Genomic DNA, 11,940 nt, shown 5'->3' with positions numbered 1-11,940 from the left:
TTACACTTTAATTATTGCTGCTCCACAGAGAATTTATGAATATGGGCTCTGAAGTTGGACCATCTAGGTCCATATTGTAGGCCTGCTACTTCTAGTTGTGTGATTTAGAACCGTGCCTCAGTTTCTTCATAAAGTGGAGATAATTATAGTATCTATCAAACAGTGGCGTTAAAAGGATTACATGAGACAGTGTAAATAAACTCTTTGGCCCAGGGCCTGCCATATCTTTGGAACCTTAACAATAGGGGTATTCAGCACATGTGCTATTTTTGAGTTAAAGACAACTATCTTTTTTTTCATCTTTATTGAAATATAGGACATTAATTGCTTGTATTTACACTGTACAAATACATTTTAACTAGAGAAAATAAAAATTACTCGTAATACTCTTGACTTGATATGTCTCCTAGTCTCTTAACCAAATGACTGTGAATTTATAGTAATTTTCTTTGTTGGTTCTCCATGGACATTTGCAGCCAAATTAAAAAAAAATACTAGCTTTCTATACTAGTTGTAATATAAACTTGGTGTGTGTGCGTGTGTGTGTGCACGTGTGTGTGTGCACACACGCACAAGCACACGTGCACATGGACTGGCGAGCGTGTGTGTCTTTATTAGAATCGTGTTAAGAATAGTCTGAACTCTGAATACTCCTGCCTTAGTGGCTCTCCAGGGCTGCTTTAATTGTTTTGTCCTGCTGTTCCAAACTTCATTTAATTTTGTGTGACTATGTTTGAATGAAAAATGCAAGCTCTCTGTGGTTAGCAAACAGTACTTGGCAATGAATATTTGGGGACTACTCAAAGCCTGGTGGTGATCAGCGATGTGCTTTCTGGTGCATTTCATTTAATTTATTTGGAGATACTTTATTTCTGAGAATAGAAGCTTGACTTCTCTCCCATGATGCTGAACCCATCACAGAAAGGGGAACATTTATGACTCTTTTAGAGAAATGGTAACATCTCTTGCTTTAAACATATCTTTGAACTGGGAAGCTTGAAATGCTATAAGGTTGAACATCAGACTTTATTGTCTTTTCTTTAATCCCAGCTCACATATTGACTCACTCTGATTGTAATGCTATAGTTAGCCTTTTAAAAAAGAACGTTATGAATGAGAGTATTTGATTTTTATTTTTAGCAATAGTGTGTAAGAATTTGCCAGAAAATACAGATGTTCCACAACTTATGATGAGGGTGACATCCCAATAAATCCACCATAAGTTTAAAATATTGTAAAAAATGCAGTTAATATATCTAAACTACCAAACATTATAGCTTATTCTCGCCTACCTTAAATATTCTCAGAATACTAACATTAACCTAGAGTTGGGCCAAATCATCTCACTGCTGCTGCCCAGTATCACAAAAGAGTATCATACCACATATTGCTAGCCTGGGAAAAGATCAAACTTCAAAATTTGAAGTTTGGTTTCTAGTGAATATTTTACTTTTGTACCTTCATAAAGTCAAAAAATTGTAAGTTGTAAATTGTACCATTGTAAATTGGGGACCATCTGTAATAGGTAATCTAAGATAGGAAAAAAGTAATACCATTCATAAGTACATCCATTTCTATTCTGTTTTTTTGAAGCATTTTCTATGGGGAAAAAAGCTACTGAAGATGAAAATCTATGTGAAGTGGCAACTTGACCTCAGAAGGAGAAAATTTGATTTTTCTAGAAATATAAGATACAGCCTTTTCAAAGACCTCAGTAATATGTTTTTCTAGACAAGTGTGTTTAAAAGTAGGACTAGGGAAAAAATAAAACCCAACTTTTTTTTCTTTATCTTTACTCCATCTCTTCATTCTTAGTTTTCAGTGCATATGATTGCTTGTATATATGTGGTGTTGTATATTTAGTGATTTAAGTTATTGTATGTTATGAATAAAACCTTCTAGAACTAATTAACACACTAAGTTTCAAATCTCACTATATGAAAAGTCAGTCTCTAAAAACTCCTCTTAATAGACTACATGTAGACTACATTTTACTTATTTTTTAGGAAATTCTCCCATCTCATCCAATAAACATGCCCTTTTCTAGTAATTACAGGAGTATGTGTAACTAACTGCCTTTACATCTGTGAGTGTCCTGGCACCTTTTTCGTGGTTTGTGCTTTCTCTTGATGTAATAACAGTTCTTCCATCTCTTGTCTTCAATAACTTTGCCTTTTTTTTTTTTTCCTTAGAAACTTACCAATGTTGGTTATGTATTTTAGTTGCTCAGTCATGTCTGTTTTCTTCTTTGGTTGGTAATCTCCTCAAGGGCTGCATGCAGGTGATTTTTTTTGCTTTTCCCAGAATGGTTTCTTGCATCTGGAGGTATTCCAGAATACCAAAAAGTGTACAATCCATTGCCCTAAAACTCCATAAGGTTGATATATAAAAATGGGTGATAAAAGTCTTTCAAAACCAAACAAACTTTGGACCGGGTAACTACTATACAGTTCAACTTAGAGAGGAAAGGAGAGGAAGCGTTGGAAATCCAGGAAAAGCTCAGATTTGAAGTTTATACGCAGAAGCTGCTACGTGGTGTGGGACAGAGGAGTTGAGGTGTGATTGAGAGTGACTATGGAGAGGAGAGTTCGAAAGTGAAAGAAACGGAGAGAGGGAAGAGGGGAGGATGGAGAGAGAGAGAGAGAGAGAGAGACTGAGAGAGAGAGAGAGAGAGAGAGAGAGGGTGGGAGGACACAGTTAATGAACCAGGTTCCCTCAAATGTAGATGGGTGGGAGTCAAGAATGTAGTGTCAGAGAACACTGCCTGGAACTCGTTCTCTTAAGTGTTTTCATTCCTACTTGGATGTAGACAGATAGAAAGATGTGTGGCCACGCCCTGTCGTAAACAGGACTGGAATTTAAAGCAGACATGAGAGGCTTGAGCAGTTGGTTGCTGTTGACAAGTTAAAACTTTTTTAGGGATAAAGCACACTTTTGAAATCATGTTTAAAAAGTGAATTATTAAGTGTAGGGCAAATTAGAGATGGTGTGATTGCAGGGCCTGTGAAGAAAACTCAGGAGTGTTAGTTGCTGGCAAGATCAATATGAGTTTACAGTATTTTGTGACTGTCACAGTCTAATTCGAGCTTAGGACAAATAAAATTAGCACCAGTTTGGTTTCTGGAACAGGGCAGGGCACTATCCCAGTCCACTCAGCACTTATTAGACCATGTTGTTTAGTGCATACACCCTGGCAACCACATTTCAAAAAGGATTAATCAGCTGAGAATTATCTAGAAGCTTGCAATTAAGACTGTGAGGGCACTCAAAATAGTTGAAAATTTTTGAATGTTTTTTGTAACAAAGAGACTTCACTGTTGGAAAGACTAGACAAAGGGAGGGAGGCAATGAGAAATTGATGTGGGAACCTAAAGGCTTAACCCAGTGGTTATCGCCCCCAGGGTGTTTTAAAAAATACAGGTGCTGACCCGTACCCCACACCAACTAAATCAGGGGTGGGGCCAAGCAATGGTATGTTTTGAAGCTCCCCAGTTGATTCTAATCTGTAGCCAGGGCTAGGAACCTGTACCTTATCTTCTGCACTGCTGCAAAGCCTGGCCCCATCTTCTCCCTGCCTTGCCCAATGCACACAGGGGCAGCTAAACTGAGCGGCAGCCAAAACACCAGCCCCTACTCCTCCTGCTTCCGAGAGGCTGTCAGGATGGAATCGGACACTGGCTAGGCCCTGCCCAAGGTGTAGAACTGCCTGGTTAGCCATTCTCACCCCCATGTTTCCCACTGCATCTCCTGCGCTGTTCCTTCTCTTCCTCCCCGCATCTTTCAGTCTCTTTCTAGAACATTATTCTCTGATCAACAAACTCTTACATATTCTCTTCCTCTTTCTGAGTGTTTTCTTCACTCCTACTTTAACAGAAAACCGGCTCTCTCTGGAGGTTATTACTTCTCTTGGAGTCTTCCACGTGTCTCATATTTTTACATCTGGCCTAGATTTTTGTACTGAGATCCAGAGCCATAAATGCCAATGCTTCCTCTATGTCTCCACTTGGATCTTCCCAGTCTTGGATCCTCCCAACCCAGACTCTTGGTTGCCCTCTGTCTTTAAGGGCCACAGAAAAGGATTGATAAAAAAACCTTAAATCTCTTCTTTAGTTTTTCTTTTTTTTGACTCTTGAATATTAAATAATAACTGGTGTTTCCATCCACCCAGATACTAAAGTCAGCACATTTGGATTCATCCTTTACATCTTTCTCTACACCGAATCCAATTTATTCTGATGGCATGCTGATTCTCTTCAGAATATCACTTTTCTTTTTCCCATTGCACTCCTCAGCATCCTGCTTCTTTGTGGCCACCATCTTTCTCCTGGACCACTGTAATAGCTCTCTGACCTCCCTCCCCGCTCCCACCGTTGTATTCCCTCAGGCCACTCTCCACACCCTAGTGAGTGAGCTGTGGACACGTAATTTAATCATATCACCCCCTGCTTAAGATCCTCCAGTGTTTTTTTTTTTTTTTTTTTTTATCAATCCTTTCTGTGGCCCTTAAGGACCTCCACGATCTAGCTCTCCTCTCCTGTCCATCCAGGTGCACCCTGTGCACCTGCCCCCCATTCCCAGCCAACAGGCTTCAGCCACTCTTCCTTTTTTATACTTAGTTTTAACGCATCATGTTCTCTGCCTCTGGACTTTTGTATAGGTCATTCCTTCTGTCTGGAAGGTTCTTTGCTTACACTTCTTTATTTTTTGATTCAGCTTAAATGTCATATTTTCAGAGAAACCTTCCCAAAGTGTCTAATCTAAAATAGGTTCTTTATCTTTTCTATAGCAAATTATAATTTTTCTTCATTATATTTATCTCAATTCATATCGGGTGTTTTAAAAATATTTATAGAACTTATTATGGAAGATTAGTAGAGAACATAGTTAGATAAATTCTCATGAGGCCATCATCCAATTTCAAATGTTGACATCCCATGTCTGATCTTATTTTATCTATATTTGTTTCTCCCAATTATTTTGAAACAAACCCCAAACATCATGTTATTTCATAGTACATTTATTCTTTAAAAGGTAAAAACTCTGTTTTAAACACATAACCACAATACAATTATCACATCGAAAAAATTTAACAGTTCCTTGTCATCAAATATACATACGGTGAATGTTAAAATATACTGTTGGAGTCAAGATAAAATTAGATCTGTACATTACAGTTAATTGCAATTAGTTGATCTCTCTCTCTTTTAATCTATGGTTTCCCCTCACATTTTTTCATGAAATTTATTTGTTGAAGAAACACATTCATTTTTCTTCTATATGAAGAGTTACCTGTAGTGTGGATTTTCCTGATGTATTTCAATGACCTTTTTTAAACTTGTTCCCTATCTCTTTAAAATAAGGAGTTAGGTATAGACTTGGTCAGATTCAATTTGGATTTATTCCCTAGAGGGGGATGAGTGCTTCCAACAAGAGGCACATACTATCTGGTAGTCTTTTTTTTTGTGATTTTAGCAACTGTTAATAATCCATTAAATGATTATGGTTAGCAAAAATGGTACTCAAATTCTGTCATTCCTTCTTCATTTGCTACATGCAATGCATCTATAAAGAGAAACTTTCACATATCAAACCATCTGTTTACACTGAGATATAGTGTATATGAAAATATATGAAAGGAAGGTTAGTGTTTGATGTATTCTCTATATTTAACAGTTTTAAAACTAATGAGTTGGTTCCATAGTACCCTCCAAATATAACTGATGAGTTTTTTTAGTCTCATAAACTTACGGACTTAAACATATTTGATACCTTTCTATTACAGGTATTATTTTAGCGATGCTCAAATTTTTCCATCTTTGATGAGTGGGAGCCTCCTGCCTCCCTTGGACATGTTTCAGCCATCCTTGCAGTTATGGGCTTTATGTCTGTCTCCTTGGTGAGATGCAAATGCAGGGACCACGTCTGTTGTTCATCCTTTATCCCAAGTACAGGATAAGAATCTCTCAATGAATATTTGTTGACTGAGGTTGGGTTATCAAAACTTCATTAAGTGAAGGGCTGCCTTGTGGAAGAGCATTTAGTTTAGTCTTTGTGGAGTCAGAACTTGAATCAGAGAGTAGAAATCACAGGAGGCAAATTTTTGCTCAACATTTAGGAAGAGATAAATCATTTGGGGGTGTTGTAGGGGAGTTTGAGTTCCATCAGAGTCTTTTGGGGGGCTGCTTTGTTCTAGACAGTGAGAGGACCAAGATAGGACAATCAAGGCAGTAAAGATCTTTTTGTCTGCCGAGAAGCCTAAATGATCACTGAGGTTATTTTATTTTATGTTCAAGGTAATAAGACTCTCAAATCCTTGTTGACAGATTTTATTTTTGGAAAGGTGAAGGGTTGGATGGTTTTAAATTGTTGAAATGTACATCATTCTGTTTTCTCCAATGAACATATGTCACTCTAATTTCATATTTCAAAGCATTATGAGTTTACACATTTGATAAGACATTGATAATGATGAATTATGCTTTAGCAGCCATCATTTCTTTTTTTAAGTAACAACTGTCGACTTAACATACTCTTTTCTCATTGTATTAAATCTTCAGACTTTTTGCACTATTGGTCACATCCTAATAAGTAGCCATTACACCATTCTTACTAATTTTTGTGTTTTGTTAAAAATTAATTTAATGGAAATAACATTAGTCTTCTGCTTCTTTCTGTATTATAATTTTGATAACGATTAGGACAAGGTGTAATTACTGACAGCTTACCTTGAAATTCTAATTTCTTTTTTTCCAGAAGAAAGTACAATAGAAAGAAAACACTTTAAGGTTATTTCAGAATAGCAAAGGTTAAATAGTATCGAGATGATTTCTCATTTACACCTGAATAAAAATTGAATTTAGATGAGGTTAGCAAAGCTATGAATATTTAGTTAAGTTTTTAAGTTTTGAAATGTGTATGTAATACAGTATAGTCAGCAGTTTAACTGGTATCTTAAGAGGGAATTAATAAAAGAAGTGCTATTAGTAAAACCTTTAAAATATTTTAATGATTTTGCCAGAAGTTTATAAATTCAGCCCAAGGTATTGTTCTTGATTTACTCTATCTTGCCATTGTCACTTCTTCAGTAATATCTACATATCCTCTATTGCTTCTAAACCAATACAGTAAGGAAACAAAAGCACAGTATCTTCCTGCAGTCAGTATTATGTTCCTTAGGAGTTTCTCTTGAGACAAAATCATAATGGAAGAGTGAAGTAGAATATATTAAATTTCACAGGGTATATTAAATTTCTTTTCGGTATATCGCTTTAATTTCCTTCATATTCTCTAGATATAATTTCTTCTAGGTGTTAGTACATGGACACTATTTTCAGAGATGACCTGGATAATGATTGTAATTTTGTTTCATTGTACTAAGTTATCCTATTAATTTGCGTTAACTAATGGAATAGAAAATCTTTAGACTTTCCTTTGAGAACTGTTTGTCTGTAACAAAATTCTCTTTGTATATCATCTTTTGAACCTGGAAAATTTACCCTGAGCTAACTGGGGAGTTTTCCTTTTATAGGTTTCACAAAATGTTGAATGAACAAATGAAGAAATGCATGAAAAAATGAATAGGCCATCCTTATTCAAAACTTCCAAACCTTGCTTCGCTTTCACTAGAGAGTTTCATTATTTACAAATTTATGGCACACAGAACTGTGGAGAGATTTCTGAAGTTGGCAGGAATTTTCGTTTGTGATTAGAACCATTTCGAAAGCTGGATCCACTTCAGCATAGCTCTACTGGGATGCATGACTCTGTGAGTGGATAGCTCTATGCACGTACAGGCATTCCCCTGGCTCTTCCTGGTGCCGTACTTGACAGCTTGTCCCGTTTGATGGTCAGACTAGAGCAGTGAGTCACTCATCTTTGGGCCTGAAGTGAGCTTCATAGTGAGGTCAGACTGGGAAACGGCAGTTGTCGGGAGAATTAGAGAATATTGAAGACTCTCTGAAATTAAAACAGCTCCCTGCATAGCTTAGAACAATTAGACACAAACCTGACAATGTCTCCAGTGGAATTTTCTGTGGTAATATTAACATAATTTAAAGCATTTATTTTTAAGCATTTTATTTACCTGAATTATGTCTTCACTGACAATCAGACCTTGATTGCCTTCTGTTTATTAGCCTTTGATTTAATTAATAAGACTTGTTAAAGAGGAATCTTCAATATTTTCCTGTAAACAGCTCTAATTTATTGATTCAATTTGAATTTTGTAATTATTCTAAAGAACTGAAATCAGTGTTTGAAGCATATGTTTTGAATCTTTAATAAAATAACTTAAACCCACAGGTACTTCTTAGATACAATGTTTAGTTTGTTTTTCATAGAATAACAGATATCTTCATTTGATATCTTTGAAAACTGACATTTTTTGAGAGTAGTAACTTAGAATTTCAAGTCTTTCAGTGCACACTAAAGTTTAAAAAATATATATGCACGGAAGATTGAACATTAGAAAATTCATGATGTTTTTCCAAAGGTAGCTTTTCCAAAACTAGAGCCAGTGCCTTAACATTTTTACTAGACTTTAGAACTGAGTAATTCAGTAGTTGGTGAGTGTCTAGACATGTAGAGAAAAACTAATTAAGAAAAGAGAAAGTTGCAATGACTCTTAGGTTAAAGAGCAATTTGAAAATCAGTATGATTCTTAGCGGGAAACCAACGAAGCAGTTGTTGACGAGGGAGATGCTGATTAGCAGTCCGGGCTCTGATTATTAAAGGATGGTGAGGATTTTGAAACGTGTCTGTTGGGTGCAAAATGGTTAGTTAACACAACATTCTATAAATTCTAAAACTTTTAAGGAAATGAAAACTTTATATCTGCATACATGAAAAACAAAGAGACTGCACCTTTAATATGAAAAAAGAAAATAAATATTCAAACCAAACATGAAAGATGTTAAAAGCTTTATAAAAATTTGAGATTTCTGAAATTTTTGAAAGCAATAATTTTTTTAATTGAATAAATTTGATATGTAACATTGCATAAATTTAGGGTGTAGAACATGCTACTTTGATAATCTATCTGTTGTGATATGTTTGCCGATGAAGTGATATGTATCACGGTACACATGGCATAATTATAGTATAATATTATTGTCTATATTCATTGTACTGTGTAAAACATCTCTATGCCTTGTTTACTACTTGTTACAAGTTTTTACCCTTAAACACCATCACTCTTATCTCCCACCCCTAACCCCCATTCCCTGGTAACCACCATTTTATGCTTTGTGTTTTACAGGTTTAACTTTTTTAGTTTCCACATTTAGATGATGTCATACAGTACTTGTCTTTCTCTGACTCTATCTTGCTTAGCATAAGGTGCTCAAGGTCCATCAAGTTCCAAAAAGGAAGGATATCTTCCTTTTTCATGGCTAAATAATATTTTGTTGTGTATGTGTAGCACTTCTTTTTTTTCCAATTCATCCTTTGATGGGTATTAGGGTTATTTCCATATTTAGCTATTGTGAATAATGCTGTGATAAACATGAGAGTGCATACATTTCACCAAAATCCCATTTTCATTTCCTTTGGGTATAATATACCTGGTAGTGGAATTGCTGGATCATATGGTAGATCTATTTTTAATTTTTTGAAGATACTACATATTGTTTTCCATGGTAGGTAGACCAATTTACATTCCTGCCAATAATGTGTAAAGCTTCCCTTTTACCACGTCTTTGCTAGCAACTGTTGTTTCTTGTCTTCTTTATGATGGCCATTCTGATAGATGCGAGGTGGTAGCTCATTGTGGTTTCCCTGATGTGAGGTGATAGGTCATTTGCGTTTCCCTGATGATTAGTGATGTTGAGCAATAATTTTTATACTTTATTCTTGAATTATCTTGCAGGTATTAGGATGGAAATGTCAGTATAGTAACATTATTAATATTCGTTCAATAAAATAGAGAGTCTACTCTATGCCAGGCAGTTTTAGACACTGGGCATGTAACAGTCAACAAAATAGAAAAAGTTCCTTCACTCCTGGAGCTAATGGTCTAGTATAAATCTTAAGGACACGTTCAGTTTCATATGATGTTATTCATAAAATCTCAATGTCTTTAAATGTTGTGATTATCATAAGAAATTAATACTTAGAGGTTTAATTCTGGAGAAATATACTTCAGAATCAGAATTCCATTGACTTGGATCTTGCTTTCTTATGCCATTATCATAGTAAATATGTTATAAAATTTTTCCATAACAAAAATAATGCACATATGAGATTACTTAAAGGTGTTCCATTTCTAGTTGCATTTGAAGAGTATTGGCTCAGTTGAAGGTTTGTTTCCTTTTAGTGTATTTCAGTACAGTCACAGCTTTGTGGTCTGAGAATGTGTTTTAAGTATATAACCTTCAAAAATATGAATTCCATGTATTCCAGAATTCAGTTCATGGTACATATCAGTTAACGATCTCAAGGGAAATGGAAATGCTTTGTGGGTAGAAGGTTGTGTGTGTTTTTTTAAGGGTGAGGGGAAAATATCAGTAAATGAGGAGAAAATTCCAAGCAATTCCTGGAATCAGTTACCGCCCCCTCGGGGAGCTAGCGATGAGCTCAACTGGGCTGAGAAAAATCTGTGCAGATGTCAGCACTGACTGCATCCCCGCCTCAAGCCCTGCCAAAGGCCTCCCTTAGTCGTAAAGGACAAAGTGAGGAGCATAAGGTACAGTCTCCATTTGAACCCCATGTTGATACTAATGTTCTACCTGCACCTGGGTACCTAGAGCGCAGTGAAGATCAGAAAATTTAAGGTAATGTACTCGGGAGAGGAGAGTTGCAGGGCAGAAAAGCAGCAGGCCTGTCCTCCCAGCTGAACACAAGGAAAATAAACACAACGCACAAGCTCATGTAGATGGCACATTGCAGAGCTTTATAATTAGATATCTTTATTTGATTACTGTAACCAATAATGTATTTCAACAATCAGTTTAGAAATGCCACTGGGATGGTTGAGCTGTGATAAATTTCTTGGCCTTTTGAGTTTCATGTCTGTGACAGTTCTTTGAGTAAAAACAGACTAAATGGATGTAGTTCTTAAAAAAGAGACATTCAAATTCTTTATTTCAGACTCAGGCACTGGGTTCTCTGGACCACATGAGTTATCCTTTGCGAGTTCCATAACCTTGAAAGATCTTTGGTTGCAATTTAAATTGCAATGAGAAACCACTTTTCATCTATCACATTGGCAAATTCAAGGTTGAAAACGTAGTATAGATGAAGGGGGAACCAGGAGCTCTTATCATTTGCTATAGGAAATGTAAATTAGTACAACCTTTATGCAGGATAATTTCTGAATACTCATCAGAATTAGGATTTAGAAATGTACATATATTTTGATCTTTCAATTCCATTTTTAAGAATTTATCTTACTGACATATTTTTACATGGATGAAATTACATTTCCAAGAATTTATTGCATCATTGTGTTAGTAGCAAAAAATGGGAACATACTAAATGCCTATCGGTAGAGGACTAGGATTAAGTATACTACACTCATACAGAGGAATACCATGTATTCCTTTCAAAAGCAAGAGACAGTTTTTTATGAATTTATGGAGAAGCCACCAAAGTATGTTAAGTAATAAAAACAATACGTAATGTACTCCATGAAGCATACTACTATTTGTGTGTGCATATGTGTGTATGTGTATATATATATATGTGTGTGTCTGTGTGTATATCTGTGTGTATGTCTCTCTGTGTGTGTATAAGTATGTATGAACAATGGTAAGTGGTGACCTCAAAGGATAGGAGCTGAGTGGGTGAGAAAGGCTGCAGCAAAGATATTAACTTTTCACCAAACACTCTTGTATCTTTTACAGAACTTTTAATGTGTGCATGTTTTACTTATTTTAATTAACAAAATATGCTGCTTGGCCTAGTAAAGATAGAAAGTAGAGCATTTAACTAGAAGACTAATAT

General features: G+C 35.8%; 1 protein-coding gene across 2 annotated transcripts in view; it reads left to right on the top strand.

The window, feature by feature from the left end:
• Window positions 1–11,940, top strand: part of CDK14 (cyclin dependent kinase 14) — a 546,209-nt gene that overhangs the window by 165,991 nt on the left and 368,278 nt on the right. The window lies entirely within an intron of this gene.

The sequence above is a fragment of the Pteropus vampyrus genome, unplaced genomic scaffold (assembly GCF_000151845.1).
Source record: "Pteropus vampyrus isolate Shadow unplaced genomic scaffold, Pvam_2.0 Scaffold4, whole genome shotgun sequence".
Taxonomy (NCBI): domain Eukaryota; kingdom Metazoa; phylum Chordata; class Mammalia; order Chiroptera; family Pteropodidae; genus Pteropus; species Pteropus vampyrus.
This window is presented reverse-complemented; position numbering and strand designations above follow the sequence as displayed.